This window comes from Eumetopias jubatus, unplaced genomic scaffold (assembly GCF_037043125.1).
Source record: "Eumetopias jubatus isolate StellerSeaLion01/CBP00866 unplaced genomic scaffold, mEumJub1_p1.0 scaffold_7, whole genome shotgun sequence".
NCBI classification, from domain to species: Eukaryota; Metazoa; Chordata; class Mammalia; order Carnivora; family Otariidae; genus Eumetopias; species Eumetopias jubatus.
This window is the reverse complement of record NW_028274813.1, coordinates 83,696,565-83,708,874: the sequence shown is the minus strand read 5'-3', so window position 1 is coordinate 83,708,874 and position 12,310 is coordinate 83,696,565.

Sequence of the window (12,310 nt, the reverse complement as noted above, 5' to 3'; positions counted from 1 at the left end):
CTACCTACACATTTCTGCAGAGGTTCCCCTCTCCCTGCCTTTTCTCTTCCGCTAAACATTCTCCCTGAACAATCTCTTCCACGCCCATGCCCTCAGTTACTAACCATATGGCTATGATTTCCTAAACTCTATGGTCTCAACACACCCTTTCATTTTTCTTAGGAGGAAGCTAAAACAAAACAAAAGTAAGTATTTATCAAATCCCTGGACAGGAAGGAGAAAATGGAAACATTTTCTAAGCTTAGAAACAAAGAAAACACAGATTTGACCGTATAAAAAATTTAAAGTTCTGTAAACTAAGACAGACAACATGGGAAATAAAGAAAATATACATATACATATATTAATTACATACATACCCATATATAACTTGATAAATAAATGGGAAAAATAAGGAAATTTAGAAAGAAAGCTATTTTTAAAAACAACTAAAAATGTTCAATAGTACAGCAATTAAAGAAGTCCACTTCAGGTCTATTAATTATCTTTTAATAAAGAGGCAATCCATATAGCTTTCATAAAATTTTAAAACTGTCCTTGAACCCCCCCAAATCAAGAATTACTACTATTCCAGGGGCACTTGGGGGGCTCAGCTGGTTGAGTGTCAGACTCTTGATTTCGGCTCAGGTCATGATCTGGGGGTCATGAGATTGAGTGAGCTCCAAGCCCCATGTCTGGCTCCACGCTCAGCGGGGAGTCTACTTGAAGATTCTCTCCCTCTGCCCCTCCCTACACTCACGCGTGTGTGTGCTCTCCCTCTTTTTAATAAATAAAATCTGTAAAAAAAAAAAAAAAGAATTACTATTCTAGACACATTTCTATTCATGTTCTAAGACTGCCTTACGTGTGTGGGGGGGGGCTTTAGAGCTTTATTTGACAATTAGCAGTTAGTTCTCATCCACAAAGACTATCTGCAGATATTTTTAAGTACTGACAGGAACACAGGTAACCAATATACACAGCCTTCATTCTTACTATGTTTTCTGGATAAACACACACAGATATGGTGTGGGACATTCCTTTATTCCCTTAGCCCAGACACATTTGTTGAGCCTGGTGACAATGCGCACATCTGGAGTTCACATCTCCTTCAGGGCAAACTTCTGGGTCTGAGTGCCCGAAGAACATACTTCTTCAAGTCCACTCCATGGATGCACTTGTTAATGGTGACAGTGTGTTCTCTGGTCACTACTTCAATGATAGCAGAATGGCCGTTCCTCTTCTCACCACCCTTCTTTGCAGGAGCCATGTGCCAGGCCCCAGTTGGAAAGGAAGAACATGAGGTATTACTGCATTAGCTTTTAAGTAACATTATGCTAATGTTCTTAACACTCACAGTTACCCCTATCAAATGTCAGGCACTCTTCTAGGTGCTAGAGGATACAGCAGTCAGCAAAATAGATAAAAATCACTGTCCCTCTGGAGCTTATATAGGATTCTAGTCTGGGGATGGGGAGAAGAGACAAATAAAATTAAATAAGAAATATATATGTTATGCGGTGACTATGTGCTATGGAAATAATGTAGGAAAGGAGATTAGCAGTGCTGAGAAGGGTTATAAGTTTAAGTAGTACGGTTAAGGACTCAATAAAAAGGTGACACTTAAGTAAAGAGAAGAGGTGAGGGAATAAGTCATCTCTGAGAAAAGATATTCCAGGCAAGGCCTGCAGGTGGAAGCAGCTTTCCCAGAGTGCTTGAGGGATAGCAAGGAAGCATTAAAGCTAAAGAGAAGTGACAGAGGAGACCAATAATTGAAAATGAGATCAGAGGAGTAACTGGGGGAAGAGGAAGCAGATTACTTAATGTCCACCATGGGCCCTGAGTATCTCTGCACATATTTTCTGAGTATGCTAAACCACAAGGCTTAACTGTCCTCTAATTTTAAGCCACGTCGGTGGCTACTCACATAGGCAATTAATAAATTAGACAAGGCGATCACAGCTTGACTACTGTATAACTGCTCGCTCCAAGGGGGTGGGTAGAGAGTTGGAGATTTGGGGGCAGAAAGAGATCAGGGCTCAGTTTTGGACAAATTTAAAATCTATCAGATATCTAACTGGAGATACTGGGTAGGTAACTGAATATGAGTCCAGACTTCAAAGAAAAGGCCAAAACTGGAGATACAAATTTGAAAGTCATCAGTGTAAGAAACTAAATGAGCTGAAAAAATAGTTTTTTTTAAAAGATGATAAGAAGATGTGAGCCCTGGAGCATTCTAACATTGAGAGGTAGGGAGATTAGGAGGAACTAGCACACAGTAGGAAGGACAGACCCTGAGACAGGAGTAGAACTAGGAAAATGTGATGTCCTGGAAACAAATGGGAAAGTGGGTTCGGTTCAAGAGGAAGAAAGTAATCAACAGTGGCACAGGGGCTGAAAGATCATGTAGAATGAGAAGACTGCTGGATTTAGCAATGTGGAGATAAAAAGGTCACAAAGTATAATTCTAGAGAAGTGGTGAGGACAAAAGCCTAACTGATTTTAAGAAAAAATGGGAGGAGATTAATTGTAAACACCGAGACAAGAGTTTCACTCTAAATAAACATACATTTATGAATGATGGAAGAATGCATGATGCTTAATCCTGTCAAGTACTCAGTGAATTGACATACTTTGTTCATTGGAAAAGAAAACAGTACAACCTCTGGAAAGAGCCCTAACACACACCTCAACTGGTTTTTAAAATGTGTAAGATGGGCGCCTGGGTGGGTCAGATGGTTAAGCATCTGCCTTCGGCTCACGTCATGATCCCAGGGTCCTGGGATCGAGTCCCACGTTGGGCTCCCTGCTCCTTGGGAGCCTACTTCTCCCTCTGCCTCTCTCTCTGTCTCTCTGTCTCTCATGAATAAATAAATAAAATCTTAAAAAAATAAAAAATAATAAAATAAAATGTGGAAGATATACAGATAGACAGACAATATATATCTCTAGAAAGAAATACACCAAAATGTGGGCGCCTGGGTGGCTCAGTTGGTTAAGCGACTGCCTTCGGCTCAGGTCATGATCCTGGAGTCCCGGGATCGAGTCCCACATCGGGCTCCCTGCTCAGCAGAGAGTCTGCTTCTCCTTCTCACCCTCCTCCCTCTCATGCTCTCTGTCTCTCACTCTCTCTCTCAAATAAATAAATAAAATCTTAAAAAAAAAAAAAAGAAATACACCAAAATGTTAAAGCAGTGTTATCACAGCACTGTGAGATTAAAGCTGACTTGTTCTTTTTTATAATATTCCAATATTCTTCAAATGCTCTATAATGAATATATTTAACTATTATAATTAATAGCTTTTTAAATGTTCATATGCTCTGCCTCAGAGACTAGATCCAAGTATTGCTCCTAAGGAAATACCTTGAAGCTTAGAAAACATTTTATGCACCAAAATTTATACTAGTTTCTTTAAATAGTAACACCAAGTTTCCAACAACAGGGGCTAGTAAAAGTTTAAGGTATGTTTTCTCAATTTTTTTTTTTTTAGGTTTTATTTATTTATTTGAGATAGAACAAGAGCAAGAGAGAGAGCACAAGCAGGGGAAGTGGCAGTTGAAGAGGGAGAAGCAGGCTCTCCACCAAGCAAGGAGCCCCACGTGGGGCTCATTCCCAGGACCCTGGGATCATTGGCAGATGCCTAACTGACTGAGCCACCCAGGGGCCCATTTTCTCAATTTAGAAGGATGTTAATTAACTGAAAAAACACTTATATATTAAAATGTTAACTGAATAAAACTGAATAGATAGTAGACTAGTCAGATATGCTCTTTGCCTCTCTAATCTCCTCTAAAACAACCGTAAAATCATTTTTAAAAAGGAAAAAGAGGACAATGAAGCCTAAAGAAAGAAAAAAGAAGCAACAAGAGGATTAGTAAAGGACACAACAACAAAAGATGTCAACAAATTTTGTAATTTAGAAAAATGTTTCAGTGATTAGCAGAATAGAGGAGGGGACAAATTAAATGCCTGGCAGGGGTGGGGGGTGTACCAAAAATGAACAGGCCATTTTACTTGATTGAGTAAATTTGTGAAAGCAATTGTCTATTCACATTCTTTCATTTCACAAATGTTTCCTAAGTGCCTTCTAAGTGCCAGATTCTATAATACGCATAGACTATAAAAAGTGAAAAAGTCCCTTAAGAAGCTCACTTCTGGGGCACCTGGGTGGCTCAGTTGGTTAAGCATCTGCCTTTGGCTCAGGTCATGATCCTGGAGTCCCGGGATCGAGTCCCACATCGCTTCTCCCTCTGACCCTCTCCCCTCTCATGCTCTCTATCTCATTCTCTCTCTCAAATAAATAAAATCTTAAAAAAAAAAAAGCTCACTTCCTTATTATCTAGATTTCCATTTTGAAGTTTGTAAGCCAGGCTAACATATTCTTCCTGTCATTTAAACCAATACTGTAAGGAAGCTAGAAGAAATGCTGCACTGAACACACCAACTCTTTCTACCTAATTCTAAAAAGTGATACCAAATGTCACTATAACACTTCCTCAGGAGGTTCATAATTATAATTACTCTGATTAACAAACCTCTTTGGCAACCCTTTAGACAACTTTGTACTTAGGCTAAAAATTTGCCTATTGGGGCACCTGGGTGGCTCCGTCAGTTGGGCATCTGCCTTTGGCTCAGGTTATGATCACCGGGGTCCGGGGACCGAGCGCCACATCGGGCTCCTTGCTCAGCAGGAAGTCTGCTTCTCCCTCTGCCTGCTGCTCCCCCGCTTGTGCTCGTTCTCTGTCAAATGAATAAATCAAATCTTAATAAAAGGGGAGCCTGAGTGGCTCAGCCATTAAGTGTCTGCCTTCGGCTTGGGTCATGGTCCCAGGGTCCTGGGATCGAGCCCCGTATCGGGCTCCCTGCTCAGCGGGAAGCCTGCTTCTCCCTCTCCCACTCCCCCTGCTTGTGTTCCCTCTCTCGCTGTGTCTCTCTCTGTCAAATAAATAAATAAATAATCTAAAAAAAAAAAAATCTTAAAAAAAATTTGCCTATTAACACACTATTTAGTGCTTTCCTTTTAGTGGTCATTGCTTTGACTTTTCATGTTTCTAGAGATATCTGTGATGTATTTCTTTTAGAGAAAAATTAAAACTTCAACATTCTGGGGTGCCTGGGTGGCTCAGTTGGTTAAGCGTCTGCCTTCAACTCAAGTCAGGATCTCAGGAATCCCTGCTCAGCAGGGAGTCTGCTTCTCCTTCTCCCTCTGCCCCTCCCCTCCTGCCCCACTCATGCTCGCATGCGCACACGCTCTCGCTCTCAAATAAATAAAATCTTTTTAAAAAAACTTCAATATTCTATCTTATGAAAAAGTATTACTCCACTCAACTTTTTATCATGTGAACCACAATGGAAAATATTTCCATTCAGAGTAACCTGAGGTTATGGGATTGCTAAAGTTAGCAAGGTTTCCATCAATAACATTAAAATTCATCTGCATCAATGAACTGAAGAAAGCAGAGTTAAAAGGTTAAATAAAAGGTGACCAAAATTAAGCACATCCCTAGTCAAAACTAGAAAACAGAAATATATCCTAGAGGCAGAAAAACCAAGGAACAGAAATACAATGATGATTTCCATCTTCCAGATGGAGATATGCAATATTTGGATAACTTATAATGGTGATCATAAAAAAAAAATCTACATGAAAAATTAGAGCCAGTCATCCCCAACTAAGTGGTTTCCCATATTATAACTTAATAATTAGTATCAATCTCCTAATAACAAGGTCCTTCCTACCACAATTTATATCAACATGTGATAAATTAAGTGGTAGTGATGGATTATCAAGAGTTTTTATTTAAACCCAAAGGACAACTGAGAGATTTACTAGATTTAAAAAGTGGTGGTACACATGCTCAACAGATTGGAAGAATACTGTTAAAATGTCCATACCACCTAAAGCAATCTATAGACTAAATGCAATCCCTATTTAATACCAGCAAGATTTTCCATAAAACTAGAATAATCCTAAAACTTGTATAGAACCACAAAAGATCCCAAAAAGTCAAAGCAATCAAGAAAGAACAAAGCTGGAGGTATCACAATCCCAGATTTCAAACTATACCACAAAGCTTCAAATCAGGGCGCCTGGGTGGCTCAGATGGTTGGGCGTCTGCCTTCGGCTCAGGTCATGATCCCAGGGTCCTGGGATCGAGCCCCACATCGGGCTCCTGGCTCAGCGAGGAGCCTGCTTCTCCTTCTGCCTCTCTCCCTGCTCATGCTTTCTCTCTCTCTCTCTGTATCTCTGTGTCTCAAATGAATAAATAAAATCTTTAAAAAAAAAAGCTTCAAATCAAAACACTATGTTACTGGCACAAAAATAGACACATAGATCAATGGAACAGAGAACCCAGAAATAAACCCACAAATACATGGTCAATTAACAGACAACAAGGAGGCAAGAACATACAACTGGAAAAGACAGTCTCTCCAATAAATGGTGTTGGGAAAACTGGATGGATGCCTACATGCAAAGGAATAACACTGGACCACTTTCTTACACCACATACCAAAAAAAAAAAAAAAAAAAAAAAAACCAACTCAAAATGGATTAAAGACCAGGGTACCTGGGTGGCTCAGTCAGTTAAATGTCTGACTCTTGATTTCAGCTGAGGTCATGATCGTTCGGTCATGAAATTGAGCTCTGTGCTCAGAGGGGAGTCTGCTTGATATTCTCCTCTCCCTCTGCCTCTCCCCCTGCTCGCTCTCTCTCAAACACATAAATCTTGTTTTTAAAAAATGAATTAAAGGGGCACCTGGGTGACTTAGTCGTTAAGCATCTGCCTTCAGCTCAGGTCATGATCCCGGGGTCCTAGGATCGAGTCCCGCATCGGGCTCCCTGCTCAGTGGGAAGCCTGCTTCTCCCTCTCCCACTCCCCCTGCTTGTGTTCCCTCTCGCTGTCTCTGTCAAATAAATAAAATTAAAAGAAAAAGCAAAAGCAGCAGCAGCAGCGACAATGAGGTAAGTTGCTTTAAACTGGTGATCAGGACAGGCAGCTCGCCCGCCTCTCGGTCGTCCGTGGCCGGGAAGGCGGCGGGAAGAAGCTGGACTCCATGTCATGGCGGCGCCAGGCCTGCTGCTGGTGATGGGCGTGAGCGGCTCGGGGGAAATCGACCGTGGGCGCCCTGCTGGCATCCCAGCTGGGATGGAAATTCTACGGTGCGGACGACTATCACCCAGAGGGAAACCGAATGAAGATGGGAAAAGGGATCCCGCTGAAGAACCAAGACAGGATACCACGGCTCTGCAACTTACATGACATTTTACTAAGATCTAGGACTGCAGAACCGATTCAGACAGGTCAATGACCTATGCGTAAGAGCTAAACTGGTAAAACTCTTGGAAGAAAAACATAGGAGAAAAACCTTCATGACCTTGGATTTGGCAATGGATTCTTAAATATGCCACCAAAAGCAAGAGCAACAAAAATAAATACATAAAACGGATAAACTGGACTTCATCAAAAATGAAACACTTTCGTGCAAAAAACATTATCAAGAAAGTGAAAGACAACCTACAGAAAAGGGGGAAAATATTTGCAAATCATGATCTGAGATTGAGCCCCTCATGCTCCACACTCAGTAGGGGGTCTGCTTGAGATTCTCTCTCCCTCTACCCCTCACCCCCACACTTTCTCTCTCAAATAAATAATAAATCTTAAAAAAAAATGATTCTCTCTCTCTCCCTGTGCCCCTCCCCCCGCCTGCTCTCATTCAAATAATAAATAAGTAAATAAAAATAGAAAAAAAAAAACTGGTGATCAGGACAGACCTGATAGGTGTTTTAAACTGAGAACTGGATGACAGGAAGGAACCAGACTTACAGAAGAACACTCTAGGCAAAGAAAAGGTAAGTGCAAAAGGCATTAAAGTACAACACAAACAGCCCATTCAAGGAAAAGAAACAGCTTGTGTGGCTACCGCTTGCAGAATGAAAGGAAAGATGGCAAGAGGTAAGGTTGCAGGGATAGGCAAAGGTGAGCTCATGTACCATGCTGTAAGCCACACACAGTATGGAGTTTGGATTCTATAAGCCATATTTTAAGTATCTGATCTCTGTGCTTTAATTTGCACTCTAACTTTGAAATTTCGGCCCTTATTGCCTCACTTCAGGACTATATCATTATAATAATCTCCAACATCTCCTTCCTAATTTTAGCCTTGTCCCACTCCAAGCCATTCTCATCACCACAGCAAAATCAAACATTTTTATAAAAGCGGTGTTATACATTATCACTCTTCTGCTCAAAAACCTTCAAGGGGCCAACAAGATAAAAACACCAGTTCCTTAGAAGCTCAAAGCTTCCTGTAACAAGGCCCTAATCCTCTCCCTCTCTCTAACTTTACCTTCTATCATAGCCCTGAACAAAACCTCATTCTAGCTAAACGGCCCCTGAATGTACATGCATCTCCCACTGTATGACCTTAGCTCACAGTATTCATCCCTCCACCTCCCCAAACTTTACAACCTTGACTCCTCTACATCACCATTTCTTCTGCAAAGAAAGTTCTACCTAAGTAGGGGGCAAGAAAGAATACTCCCACTGAAGAAATAACATGAGGAAAAGCACAGAAGCCTGGATATGTACATGACATTCACACACACAAAAATAGTTTCTATGACTGAGCAAAGAAGGCATGGTGAGATATAATAAGAAATAAAGCCATTCAGAAGGATGGTTAAGAGCTATGGGACCTTATGCAAATTCTTTAACCTTTCTGGCCTTCAGTTTCTTCACCTGCAAAATGAAGGCAATAACAATACCCATGTCACAGTATTGTGGCAATTTATTCACTCACTCAGCAAACATTTCCTGGGCACTCATTCTGTATGCCAGCTTTGTTCTATGAATGTGGAGACAGGAGTGAAAAAGAGAGACAAAAATCTCTGCCCTGTGGTACTTAAATTTTAGTAAGGGAACCATCAAATAAGCAAAATAAATGAATATACGATATGATATGTTATCCAGTGATAGATGAGACAGAAAACAAAATAGAGAAGAGGGAAAAGGAAAAAAGCAAAATTTGATTCAAGACACAGAAGAATTGAGGAAACAAGCCAATGCAGTTCCAGACAAAAGAAATCAGATATGAAAGGGCATGATCAAGGAAAAACAAGGAGGCTAAGGAGCTGGATCAGAGTGTGGAAGGTAAGTGGTAAAAGATGAGGTCAGAGAAGTTACAGGGATCAATCAGCTCAACACAGAACCTTACAGCCACTGCAAAGATTTTAGATTTTATTTTGCTAGAAATAATAAGACATTGGAGGGTTTTCAGCATGATATGACCTGACTTTAACAGTATCTCTGATTTAACAGCACCTCTCTAGCTGCTGTATTAAGAATATTGCTATAAGAAACCAAGGTCAGGAAAAAGAGGCCACTTAGGAGATTAAATTAGATAATGGCACTTAACACGATGCCTGGCATATAAGTAGGTGTCCCTTAAAAGGTGGTTATTTTTCCAGGAGTGGGAATGAATTTCTCATACCACTAGACCAAACACTAGTAAAATAACCAGCTGAAGTTAAGGCTGAAGTTTTGGGGTAAGGCAAATGTATCTCATAATCTTAGGCTCATCAAAAATAAAAATGCTTAGGATGCCTGGGTGGCTCAGTTGGTTGAGCGACTGCCTTCGGCTCAGGTTATGATCCTGGAGTCCCAGGATCGAGTATCGCTTCTCCCTCTGACCTTCCCCTCTCTCATCTGCTCTCTCTGTCATTCTCTCTCTCAAATAAATAAATCTTTAAAAATAAAAAACAAAAAAAATAAAAATGCTTAAACAACTAAAGACAATTTTTATAATTCCCATTTCCCATATAGACTGCAGAAGGTCTGAAGGTGTGCTCCTGTCCACATCTTTAGTAGCGGGCCACTCTAAAGGCAGTGTCCTCAAAACAAAACAAAATTAAGAATTTTAGGAAATAAAGTATGTTTCAACATAAAATATATTTCAACCTGGAAAAATCCACTCTTTTCAAAATATATTTCAACCTGGAAAAATCCACTCTTTTCAAATCTAATTCAAATGATACCAATATCGGTTACCTCTATTGATCTAATTATCTTAAATTCTCAAAGGCAATATAAAATGCTGGTTGCAAGAACTAGCACTATTTAAAATAAAAAGGCAGTTATAACACTTTAAAAGAACTTCGAAGTAGGGACTCCTGGGTGGCTCAGTCAGTTAGGCATCCAGCTCAGGTCATGATCTCAGGATCATCTGATCAAACCCTGCATGGGGCTCTATGCTGGGCCTGGAGCCTGCTTACAATTCTCTCTCCCTCTGCCCCCCTTCCCTCTCCCTCTCTTAAAAAAAAAAAAAAAAAAAAAACTGCAAAGTAACCTGCAGTGCTGAAAAGCTTTCATATAATAAATATGAAATATAAATACAGTTAACAGCTTGGAAAACTATGATTGACAGTAACATGGTAAGAGGTCACCTGGGTGGAGGAAGGCACACGTGTACCCTGACCTCTCCTTCCAAACTCAGAGAATACAACTTAGAACCAAATTCCTACGTGACTCCAGTTTCTGTTAAGTTCAGGGTTACAAGACTATCCCATTCCCATTCCTTAATCTTAAAGTCTTCTAGCAACACTTCAAGCTATCCCAGACTTTGTCTATGAAATCAAGACTCCACACCATAGGAACACTACATATGCAAGAGGTTGTATATGGACTGCCAAAACCACTGAAAAAGGCATTTCAGTTTACAAGATGATTATATACTGATGATAACAGCAACAACTATTTAATGCTTACTATAATGCCAAACACTGTTTTTAGCACGTAAATTACGTTCTCTCATTAATTCTCAGAACAAGCCTTAGATTTTAGATATTATAATCCCCATTGTACTGAAAAGTAAAAGTGGTGAGAATTTAAGCTACATTTAAGCTACTTGTAAGAGGCATACAGAAAGTGGTGGGAACCAAGAAAAGCGGCGGGGCGGGGGGGCGGGGGGCGAGGGACGGGACGTGGGAAGCAGACAGACAAAAAAGATTGGTTGAAACAAAGGAGCAAGAAATCAGAACAGCAAGGGACTTCTCAAAAGGAACATTGGAAGCTAGAAGCAAGCCCTTCAGAAATTCTGGAAAAAAATAAAATAAAATAACCTCCAACCTAGACTTCTATTATTCTATTTTCATGGATGGTAAAAGTGGTGGGTCTATGATAGGGGTCATCAAACTACTCAACCTAATGTTTGTTTTTGTAAATAGTTTTATTGAAACACAGCCAAGCCACATTCAGGGGCACCTAGCTAGCTCAGTTGGTAAAGTATGGGACTCTTGATTTTAGGGTCGTTGAGTTTGAGTCCCACACTGGGTATAGAGATTACTAAGAAAAATAAATTTAAAAAAAGAAAGAAAAAAACAGGGCCACATTCATTCATTTATGTATCATCTATGGCTGTTTTTGTAATATAACGGCACAGATGAGTTGCTCAGGCACAGACCCTGTAGCCCATAAAGCCAAAAATATTTACTACCTGGTCCTTTACAGAAAAAATTTGCCAACCCCTGGCCTATGAATACAAAAGCCAGTGACATCCAGGAAAATGGAGGGCTGATGGCACTTGATTAACAGTTTGAATATAACATTGGAAAATCAGGGTAAGACTATAATGCACATTTTCCTTGGAAAAACAGATTTGCAATGCTACTTGAGGAGAATGCCAAGAGATCAGTTTCTGATTTTTATCCAGGTACTTACCTCCTGCCATTTCAGGAATTCTAAAGAAGGCACCTAGAAAATGTATAGTCATCATTAAATTATTTGGAAAATAATTATAAAATGTATAGATTTCTAGAGGTTTTGCATCTTTTATTCTCTGTTGCCCATCTTTTGAATGCTCTACTTTTTTTTTTTTTTTTTTTGACAGACAGAGTGCACACAAGCAGGGAGAGGGGCAGGCAGAGGGAGAGGGAGAAGCAGGCTCCCTGCTGAGCAAGGAGCCTAATGTGGGACTCCATCCCAGGACCGCGGGATCACAACCTGAGTCAAAGGCAGACGCCAAACCGACTGAGCCACCCAGGTGCACCATCCTTTTTTTTTTTTTTAAGATTTTATTTATTTGACAGAGAGAGACACAGCAAGAGAGGGAACACAAGCAGGGGGAGGGGCAGAGGGAGAAGCAGGCTTCCCTCCGAGCAAGGAGCCCAATGTGGGGCTCAATCCAGGATTCTGGGATCATGACCTGAGCCGAAGGCAGACGCTTAGCGACTGTGCCACCCAGGGGCGCCCCCCCCTTTTTTCTAAGCTCTATGCCCAATGTGGGGCTTGAACTCACAATCCCCAAGATCCAAGAGTCGTATGCTCTACCAA